The sequence below is a fragment of the Salmo salar genome, chromosome ssa07 (assembly GCF_905237065.1).
Source record: "Salmo salar chromosome ssa07, Ssal_v3.1, whole genome shotgun sequence".
Taxonomy (NCBI): Eukaryota; Metazoa; Chordata; class Actinopteri; order Salmoniformes; family Salmonidae; genus Salmo; species Salmo salar.
The window spans coordinates 45,986,871-45,998,368 of record NC_059448.1 but is presented as its reverse complement, the minus strand read 5'-3'; the positions used below and the strand labels follow the sequence as shown (position 1 = coordinate 45,998,368).

General features: G+C 43.3%; 1 pseudogene; it reads right to left on the bottom strand.

Annotated features, from left to right (window-relative positions):
* Nucleotides 1-3,201: 3,201 nt before the first annotated feature.
* Nucleotides 3,202-8,820, bottom strand: LOC106609391 (probable polypeptide N-acetylgalactosaminyltransferase 8; annotated as a pseudogene).
* Nucleotides 8,821-11,498: the final 2,678 nt, after the last annotated feature.

Sequence of the window (11,498 nt, the reverse complement as noted above, 5' to 3'; positions counted from 1 at the left end):
TGGCACTAAGACCGCACTCAGTCAGCTGTATAAGGAAATAAGCAAACAGGAAACCACTCACCCAGAGGCGGAGCTCCTAGTGGCTGGAGACTTTAATGCAGGGAAACTTAAACCAGTTCTACCAAATTTCTATTAACATGTTAAATGTGCAACCAGAGGGAAAACAATTCTAGATCACCTGTACTCCACACACAGAGACGCGTACAAAGCTCTCCCTCACCCTCCATTTAGTAAATCTGACCACAACTCTATCCTCCTGATTCCTGCTTACAAGCAAAAATTAAAGCAGGAAGCACCACTGACTCGGTTTATAAAAAAGTGGTCAGATGAAGCAGATGCTAATCTGCAGGACTGTTTTGATATCACAGACTGGAACATGTTACGGGATTCTTCCGATGGCATTGAGGAGTACACCACATCAGTCACTGGCTTTATCAATAAGTGCATCGAGGACGTCGTCCCCACAGTGACTGTACGTACATCCCCCAACCAGAAGCCATGGATTACAGGCAACATTCACACTGAGCTAAAGGGTAGAGCTGCCACTTTCAAGGTGCGGGACTCTAACACGGAAGCTTACAAGAAATCCTGCTATGCCCTGAAACGAACCATCAAACAGGCAAAGCGTCAATACAGGGCTAAGATTGAATCATACTACACCGGCTTTGACGCTCGTCTTATGTGGCAGGGCTTGCAAACTATTACAGACTACAACGAGAAGCACAGCCCGCAAGCTGCCCAGTGACACAAGCCTACCAGACGAGCTAAATCACTTCTATGCTCGCCCGAGGCAAGCAACACTGAGGCATGCATGAGAGTATCAGCTGTTCCGGAAGACTGTGTGATCACGCTCTCCGTAGCCGACGTGAGTAAGACCTTTAAACAGGTCAACATACACAAGGCTGCGGGGCCAGACGGATTACCAGGACGTGTGCTCCGGGCATGTGCTGACCAACTGGCAGGTGTCTTCACTGACATTTTCAACATGTCCCTGATTGAGTCTGTAATACCAACATGCTTCAAGCAGACCACCATAGTCCCCGTGCCCAAGAACACAAAGGCAACCTGCCTAAATGACTACAGACCGCACTGCACGTCGGTAGCCATGAAGTGCTTTGAAAGGCTGGTAATGGCTCACATCAACACCATTATCCCAGAAACCCTAGTCCCACCCTAATTTGCATACCACCCAAACAGATCCACAGATGATGCAATTTCTATTGCACTCCACACTGCCCTTTCCCACCTGGACAAAAGGAACACCTATGTGAGAATGCTATTCATTGACTACAGCTCAGCATTCAACACCATAGTACCCTCAAATCTCAACACTAAGCTAAGGAACCTGGGACTAAACACCTCCCTCTGCAACTGGATCCTGGACTTCCTGACGGCCGCCCCCAGGTGGTGAGGATAGGTAGCAACACATCTGCCATGCTGATCCTCAACACTGGAGCTCCACAGGGGTGCGTGCTCAGTCCCCTCCTGTACTCCCTGTTCACCCACGACTGCATGGCCAGGCACGACTCCAACACCATCATTAAGTTTGCTGACGACACAACAGTGGTAGGCCTGATCACCGACAACGAAGAGACAGCCTATAGGGAGGAGGTTAGAGACCTGGCCGGGTGTTGCCAGAATAACAACTTATCCCTCAACGTAACCAAGACTAAGGAGATGATTGTGGACTACAGGAAAAGGAGCACCGAGCATGTCCCCATTCTCATCGACGGGGCTGTAGTGGAGCAGGTTGAGAGCTTCAAATTCCTTGGTGTCCATATCAACAACAAATTAGAATGGTCCAAACACACCAAGACAGTCGTGAAGAGGGCACGACAAAGCCTATTCCCCCTTAGGAAACTAAAAAGATTTGGCATGGGTCCTGAAATCCTCAAAAGGTTCTACAGCTGCAACATCGAGAGCTGTTACCCGGACTATCTGCATTGTGTGCCCCCCCAACCCCTCTTTTACGCTGCTGCTACTCTCTGTTTATCTTATATGCATAGTCACTTTAACTATACATTCATGTACATACTACCTCAATTGGCCCGACCAACCAGTGCACATTGGCTAACCGGGCTATCTGCATTGTGTCCCACCACCCGCCAACCCCTCTTTTTACGCTACTGCTACTCTCTGTTCATCATATATGCATAGTCACTTTAACCATACCCACATGTACATACTACCTCAATAAGCCTGACTAACCGGTGTCTGTATGTAGCCTTGCTACTCATATTTTCAAATGTCTTTTTACTGTTGTTTTATTTCTTTACTTACCTACACACACACACACACACACACATACCTTTTTTCCGCACTATTGGTTAGAGCCTGTAAGTAAGCGTTTCACTTTAAGGTCTACACCTGTTGTATTCGGCGCACGTGACAAATAAACGTTGATTTGATTAGTAAGTACTGATATCATGTTTGTACAAAAATTATAGTGTTCAAAAACATTTTTGTAAATAATGTTTTGTTGTTGCATTGAACTGCTGAAAATGATGTTAAAAGGGTAATTTCCTTAGTAGGTGATGTCAGAGGTCAGCATGTGGGAGAAGTCGGAGCTCAGGGAAGATAGACGAGTTTCCCACTAGTAATTACCAGTTGGAGGGGCGTACAAGTGGACTTTTACCAGTCGTATGTGGTAAATACCACCTTCCCACTTGTATTGTCTCTGGTAGGCCTATCTCAGTGTATCAGAAGTCTGTAATCAGATTCTGTATGTTCCAGTGCTGCCCACTGCACTCCTGAATGATGAGCTGGTAGTAAGTGTCCTCCCCTGGGGCAATCTCCAGACATCTCTTTGTCTGTCTGTTCTGGATGGCTTTTCCCTGTCAAACACAGCAAACATTCTACTGTACAGCATCACAATAATTAAAAACAAGAGTCAGACATCTCTGTTGTTTCCAACAATTTATAAGCATCAACTTCCCTATTTAATTTTGGAGTGCTTACCTGTTGAAATTCCCAGAGCATGTGGAATCCCTTCTGCTTGGCCACCTTGCACTCATAAAGTCCTGGGGTTCGAGTGCCAGTGTCCACCAGACAGCGATTACTGTTGTACTTGTGAGACTTGATGCCTCCAATGTAGATCTCCCCACTGGCTTGATAATAACAGTTCTGGACAGAGAGTATAGATATTTAGGCTTTTCTGAGTCTGTAGTATTGACAGTACATTGCATTGTGGTATGGATTGAATCCCAAGTCTGCCATGGGATGGACCATATTATACATGTAGTTACATTCTAAGATATTAAGGAATGTTTCTACAAACATGTGGACCAAAATAATGGCATCCATATAAAACAGGTGTGTTCCACGGAAGTGGGCCTTGATCTATACAGAGATCCATCTTCAGATCATTGACCAGCTGTTGATTTTATGGACAGAGATTAAACAGTTATAAAAGTGCAGATTCCTATCCTGCATATTCCTATCGCGTTATTTGTAACTTATTTTGTACATAATGATTCTGCAACCATATCCTACGGCAAAAAATAGCTCCTGGATATCAGGACAGCGATCACTCACCTCGGATTAGACAAAGATTTGTTCTTCAACAAGCAAAACGCACAGGACATTCTCCAAACACCCGACAGGGCCAACATCCCCGTTATTTGCAAGAGGAAGAAACGCAGGTACGGGGGACACAGAGCGGGATGCCTCGTGAGGACCCGCAGAAGGCGAGTGGGAAAGCTGCCATTACCGTCAATATTACTCGCCAACGTGCAATAATTGGACAATAAATTAGACGAGGTACGATCATGAATATCCTAACAACGGGACATCAAAAACTGTAATATCCTATGTTTCACGGAATCGTGGCTGAATGACGACATGGATATTCAGCTAGCGGGACATACACTGCACCAGCAAGATAGAACAGCACACTCCGGTAAGACGAGGGTCTGTGCATATTTGTAAACAACAGCTGGTTCACGAAATCTAAAGAAGTCTCTAGATTTTGCTCGCCTGAAGTAGAGTATGTTGTGATAAATTGCAGGCTACACTACTTGCCTAGAGAGTTTTCAGCAAAACTTTTCGTGGCTGTTTATTTACCACCACAGACAGATGCTGGCACTAAGACCGCACTCAGTCAGCTGTATAAGGAAATAAGCAAACAGGAAACCACTCACCCAGAGGCGGAGCTCCTAGTGGCTGGAGACTTTAATGCAGGGAAACTTAAACCAGTTCTACCAAATTTCTATTAACATGTTAAATGTGCAACCAGAGGGAAAACAATTCTAGATCACCTGTACTCCACACACAGAGACGCGTACAAAGCTCTCCCTCACCCTCCATTTAGTAAATCTGACCACAACTCTATCCTCCTGATTCCTGCTTACAAGCAAAAATTAAAGCAGGAAGCACCACTGACTCGGTTTATAAAAAAGTGGTCAGATGAAGCAGATGCTAATCTGCAGGACTGTTTTGATATCACAGACTGGAACATGTTACGAGATTCTTCCGATGGCATTGAGGAGTACACCACATCAGTCACTGGCTTTATCAATAAGTGCATCGAGGACGTCGTCCCCACAGTGACTGTACGTACATCCCCCAACCAGAAGCCATGGATTACAGGCAACATTCACACTGAGCTAAAGGGTAGAGCTGCCACTTTCAAGGTGCGGGACTCTAACACGGAAGCTTACAAGAAATCCTGCTATGCCCTGAAACGAACCATCAAACAGGCAAAGCGTCAATACAGGGCTAAGATTGAATCATACTACACCGGCTTTGACGCTCGTCTTATGTGGCAGGGCTTGCAAACTATTACAGACTACAACGAGAAGCACAGCCCGCAAGCTGCCCAGTGACACAAGCCTACCAGACGAGCTAAATCACTTCTATGCTCGCTTCGAGGCAAGCAACACTGAGGCATGCATGAGAGTATCAGCTGTTCCGGAAGACTGTGTGATCACGCTCTCCGTAGCCGACGTGAGTAAGACCTTTAAACAGGTCAACATACACAAGGCTGCGGGGCCAGACGGATTACCAGGACGTGTGCTCCGGGCATGTGCTGACCAACTAGCAGGTGTCTTCACTGACATTTTCAACATGTCCCTGATTGAGTCTGTAATACCAACATGTTTCAAGCAGACCACCATAGTCCCTGTGCCCAAGAACACAAAGGCAACCTGCCTAAATGACTACAGACCTGTAGCACTCACGTCGGTAGCCATGAACTGCTTTGAAAGGTACTTTTTTACTCTGCTGCTACTCTCTGTTTATTGGCCCGACCAACCAGTGCTCCCACACATTGGCTAACCGGGCTATCTGTATTGTGTCCCACCACCCACCACCTGTCAACCCCTCTTTACGCTACTACTACTCTCTGTTCATCATATATGCATAGTCAATTTAAGCATATCTACATGTACATACTACCTCAATCAGCCTGACTAACCGGTGTCTGTATGTAGCCTCGCTACTTTTATAGCGTCGCTACCGTTTTTCACAATCTTTTTACTGTTGTTTTTATAACTTTACTTACCTATTGTTCACCTAATACCTTTTTTACACTATTGGATAGAGCCTGTAAGTAAGCATTTCACTGTAAGGTCGACACCTGTTGTATTCGGCGCGTGTGACAAATAAACTTTGATTTTATTTGATAATGAGTTGGATGTATGACCCTGCATCCTATTGAAAAAGGATGCCATGCATGCCACTAAACACAGTTGGTGAGGAAATAAATATCGAACAACTGTAACATTTTAGCATCACTCACAGCTCCATAACCAAGCAAGTCACCCAGGGGGTCTAACATGGGATACACGTTATCCAGATACCACTGGAAGGGTTTGCAGTTCAGTCTCTCTCTCAACTTCTTCCTCTCTGAAACATCCCCAATGTCTATGCCATGATCCTGTGGTGAGAAAGAGGAAGATTCCTAAATCAGAAACACAGGCCATGTGAGCAATCCACCTATTATCCACTTTTGCTGACCGCCATCATTTTACATAGATCCTATGATCTTTATTATGGCATTGAGTAATAGACTATTCTTTTAAATATTGACTGTCTGGTCTACTTATTTTCAAACACAAGGCATGCAAAACAGCAATCATTGCTATTCTATAGGAGCAGCTGAACAAAAATAACTTTTTGAATGGTTTGTTGGGATGTTCCAGGCAATGTTGACATTATGTTTGTGGTCATCCATCCAGACCTCAGCCACTCTCAGAGCATTCCTCTTCATTGTAATGCTCAGGTCGGGGAGATAGGGTTTATGGGCCCTCTCGATGTGGGCTATTTTAGAACAAGGTATGACCTCGACACTTCCACCACAAAGCCACACCTAGACACACCAAACACCAAGAGAGAAGGAAGCGTTTACAGTTTTAGATTGAAATGTTTCTGGATGTTGGACGTTAATTGGTTTGTTCAAACTGAATGACTCAAGAACAGAAGTCTGCTTTGATTTCAAACATTCATTTAGAAACTGTAGCAGAGGGGCTTACCCGGATGCCCAGTTCAACATTTTCACCTCCATAGATCTTCATACCACCATCCAGAGCACCAATTTCCCCAAGAACAGGCGATCAACCACTAGTATGCCCATAATGGAGGGGCTCCTGACAAACGTACAGTACAAATCATGGTCAATTCCACATTGGGAGAAATGACATTCATTTTAATGAATAGATAATGCAAAATAATAATCCACGTGTAAATATTGGTAAGATTTTCCTCCCAATGCTGTGCCTTCCTTATCGCCTATTCAAAAAGATTTGTGAAACTGGACTACCATCCTATGATGAAATCACGACCAACTCACTTTCCTGGGTTTGACTCGTCTATCAAGGCATACCACTCAGGTCTGAAGGGCTCGTACATACACCACGGGGCCCAGTCAAAGGTGTCTGCAGCAGGCACATTACGTGTGACTGTCAAGTCATCGAAATTGACTTTGTCAAACACCGGTGTCAACACCAACGTGCGGTCCTCCTTTATCTGTGCAAACAGAGGCTCCGCCCTGTTCACACAAACACAGAGTGAAAACACCATTTTGAGGGAGAGATTCAAAAAGTCTCACTGAGATATTTCATTTAGACTACCATTCCACATGGACCTCTATGTGGGCATCCAAGATGGCCACCACATCTCCTGTAGCTTCCCTCCACCCTGAGAGGCGGGCCTGTGTGAGACCGAGCTGCTCTTTGTGTCTCACTCTCTTCACCAGGCCCGGACGCTCTTCATGGATGAAGCTGATGTAAGCATCCAACTTCTCCTTTAGATCCTCTGTGAAAGCAGACACTTGCAAATCAGTGGTACCCAACGAAAGTTGAAAGCCACACCTACTTTCAATCTAAATGTTAACAAATATACTTTGAAATGTTTGTATGCGGAGAGCATTGACCAATTAGGCAAACCATTGGAGCTGTGGTCATCCACCAGTATAATGTCTTTGAGCAGGCGTTGGGGGGTCTTGTCTATGATGCTGCGGACTGCTCTCTTGATGATTGACAGGGCCTCGTCCAAGTAGATCAACACCACGCTGATGGTGGGCAGTGTCATGGGGATACTGGTGCTTAGCACACCTAACAGGCACAACAAACACATTTGGTCCACCTCATATCATTCATTCACTTCACCAAAGCTGCTGGTTCACTCTAAAAGTTAGTCCATTTCAATGTCATTTGTCAAACTGCATTAAAAGTGCTGAAGATGGAATTGACCTCTGATGACCTCGGATGCAACAGACTGTGGTTAGAATTCAGAAGTCTTGAGTTGGACATAATGTGTTGTGTACAGGTGGCGGAGGGATGAGGAAAATTATTTACTTAGGATCGCGAGTATCAGGGATTTCCCTGTTCAGGGGTAGTCTGTCACTCAGGAAGGCGTTGTATCCATACATCTGAAACAGACCCTCTGCCTGTTTCTGCTCCTCCTCTGAGAGTTCATCACCCCAGCTTGTGAACAGAGCTGAGTTGGGGTACAACTTCTTCACCACCTTCCTCTTCTTCTTGACCTCGGGAGCCTTCACAGCCTGCCCCTCTTTCAGACTGATCCCCTTGTTGATTGACTTCACTGTGGACAAACATGACAGCTGCTCATCAAACTATAATTAATTGGTTATTACTGTATAATTCAGATTGTTTAAGGCCAAATAAATGAAATACAGGTGGCTAGTTGAGCCACATGAGTCACTCCTTTTGATACTGTACAAACAAAGCATGAACTTATTTGCACTGTTTGCATTAGCTTTTTAAAAGTTGATAAACAAGATTTGATCTGCCTTGGAGGATTACCTTGACGTAACTGTAAAAGTAAAAGTAAACAATGTGGAAAACTTTGGCACACAGACATTGATAGAAAAATGTAACACATTTTGTGCAACAATCAACAGTATACAGGATTAAAGAACATTCTAAATGAATTTGGGCTATATTTTTTTATTTGACCTAACCCTTTATCAGTTTATTAAACTCTTTATTTAATTGAGAACAGATTCCCTTTTACAATCATCACTGTGAAATGTGAAATAACATTCTGGGATCAACTCTTTAGGCTAGATTCTAATGTGTTCTCAAATCCTCTAAATATGCCCTACCATCTAGAACAGTGGCAGACTGTAGTCCAGATAAAGTACGTGGACAGAGCTACTGCCATTTCCCTTCCAGGTAAGTCACAGTTTAATGAAGGAGATTGAGACTTACACAGCTTCTCGATGTGAGCCTCCATCTTTTCCAGCCTCTTAAGTATGTCCTGGCCCCTGGACGAGTCATTCTGATGGGCCCTCTGCAGTCTCTCCCCATGAGAATGAACCTCCCACTTAATGCATGTGATGTAGAGTATTCCAGCAGCCATGGCCAACAAAGGGGCCAGCCCTCGGACCCAGCCTAGCCTCATCGTCCCTCTGAGTGTGAGTGCTCAGCCTGGGGATACAGACAGGATGGCCTTCCTCTCTCACTCTCTCACTGAGATCCAGGCTCGCCAGAAAGGAGGGAGGGGTGATGTAAGACATTTCCAAGTGAACAAAAGAGAAGAGCAGTCGCAGATAGTCAATCAAAAATCAATTTGTTTATTACAAGTTGCAACAGGGAGAAACCTCCAGCACAGAAGCAGAGAAAATGTCTAACTGGCCTTCTCTGAGAACAACCTTATATCCTAATCAGCGTACAAATGTTCTGTAAACACCAGCCTGAGAGGCTTGTAGGAAGTCAAAACAGAAGGCAGTGACTTTGTCAGCTGCTACAGAATCACATTGTTTCACACAATATAATAATAATCAGTGTATCCTCTGTCCTTGTACCTCCAGTCTGGCGTCAACCTTATCAGCAGTTATGAGTTTAGTCCATAACAAACAGCCTCTAGTCTAGTGACCATCAACCCAAGTGTTACAAACAGAACACTGGACATCACATGTATAACAGAAACTCCAAATATACTAACATTTTTGTTGAGCCCTCTAATTAAATATGAACTTTTGTCATCTTAAATATTCCCATTACAGGTGAGGTGCACCATACCTGGCTGGCTGATTGGCTGGCACTCAGTGGGTGTGAGTTTCTCGTCACTCTCGTCCCCTAGACCAGTGGACCTCTCCTTGCTGTCAATCACTCACTGTCCCTGGTCCTGGAGTTGTGGTCAATATGATAATTGGCTAAATGATTTGTAAATGTGTAAAACACAGGGCTTTTCAGAGGAAAAGTGCACTGAAGCAAACAGTGACTTATATTTGTCTTAGGCCCATGAATGTGTTCCTTGTAACTTTATAGCCTTTTGTCCTGAAAAATATATCAACAATGATAAACTAGGCTATAATGAGATACATCAAACATACATACTTGCGCAGACCAGGTGGGCACTGAAGCGGATGAAAGAGAAGGGAAACGGGGCCTGGAAGTTTGCGCCATCACAAACTAGGTAAATGCCACGTTGTCTGTCAGCACCTGTAATAATATAACTAATTCCCATTTGATTCAATAAAAAAAGCACTGTAGGGTATTTCAGTTTGGGGACAATAAAGTTCCTCTTAACTTAACTAAAACTCTAGACACAGTCGCTACCCACTGGACACACACTGGTTGAATCGTAATTTGCCAACGTATGATGTCGTGGAATCAACATGCAAAATACATTTGATTTGAAAAAAGTATTCAACCAATGCGGTTTTCATCTAATTTCAACCAGCATTGTAAACATTGAAATTAGGGTAAGACTTCAACCTAAATACATCGACTTAACCTGACTATCGGGTTGTTACATCAATCTAATTTCAACATAATCATCAGAACTATGTATACGTTGAAATTACGTAGAAAATTCCAGGTAGAAACAATTATTTATTTATTTATCATATTCCGTTATATTGGGTGGTTGAAATTATGTTGAATTTTATATTTGATTATACACATGTTATTTTACCTTGTTTCAATGTTGATAGTAAAATGCTATGTTTGAAGCAGCATGATTCTTTCAACATCATGCCATCAACCAAAATAAATAGGTATATTAAAAAAAAATGTGAAGCCACATTGCAACTATTCTTGCCTGAACAGTGACTCCTACTGGTATATGTGATCCGTTTCAAGAAGCTAGTCGTATGTCATACGTCACTACATCACTACTTCAAAATGCATTTTTGAGGAGAAATGCATTCTGGAACATGTGAACTTTCATATGCCTTAATAACAAACTTTTAAAGCATCTGTAAATACAAATAAAAATGAAAAAATGATAGTTGGTTTAGCCTCAGAAAAAGTCGGGAACCCTCCCACTAGCCATGATTGGCTGAGATAATGGATTGGGCTGGACATGCCGAGATATGAGTTTGGATTGGTCTGCCATGTAGCCCCTTCTGTCTATAACATGAGCTGCTCAGTATGTGTAGATAATCCTTGCTACCACAGCTTTTTTGAAAGATATAACGTCAGCCATGGAGAATTGCAAAAGTGTTGCTACTGTTCTCAACAACATTTCTGCCCAGAATTTAGCAGGTGCTATCAATGAAGATCAGTGGGAAAACTTTGTGACGGACTACTTTCTGCACATGGTCAGTGTGGACCAGAGTGACTTGACACAACAACGAGCCAAACAAGCTGTAGCTAGCTACAAATCAATCGGAAAAAACATGCTGCAATGAAGCGCTCATCCATGCATACGGTTAAGAGTCTAGCTACATTTTTAAATATTATACATATCAAATTTTGTCATAAAGTTGTTTTCATTGCAAGTTAAAATGTTCTGTTAGATAGCTAGCGAACATTCGCTTGCTGGCTCGCTAGCTAACATTACATGTATGATCTGTGTAGTAATATTATTCGTATCGGAGAAAGTCATTTGCATTGCTAGTTATAGCCTAATGTTAGCTAGCTAGCTAACATTGAACCTAGTTGGTTAGCTTTAGCTACCTGCAGGTTTATACTCCAGCAATTAATGGCTAGCTATGGCTAGCTATGACAATCCATTTGTACTGTAACTATGGTTTGGGATTATGGTTAATTGTTTAGCTAGCTAGCCATGTCTAAACAAAAGACTCCACT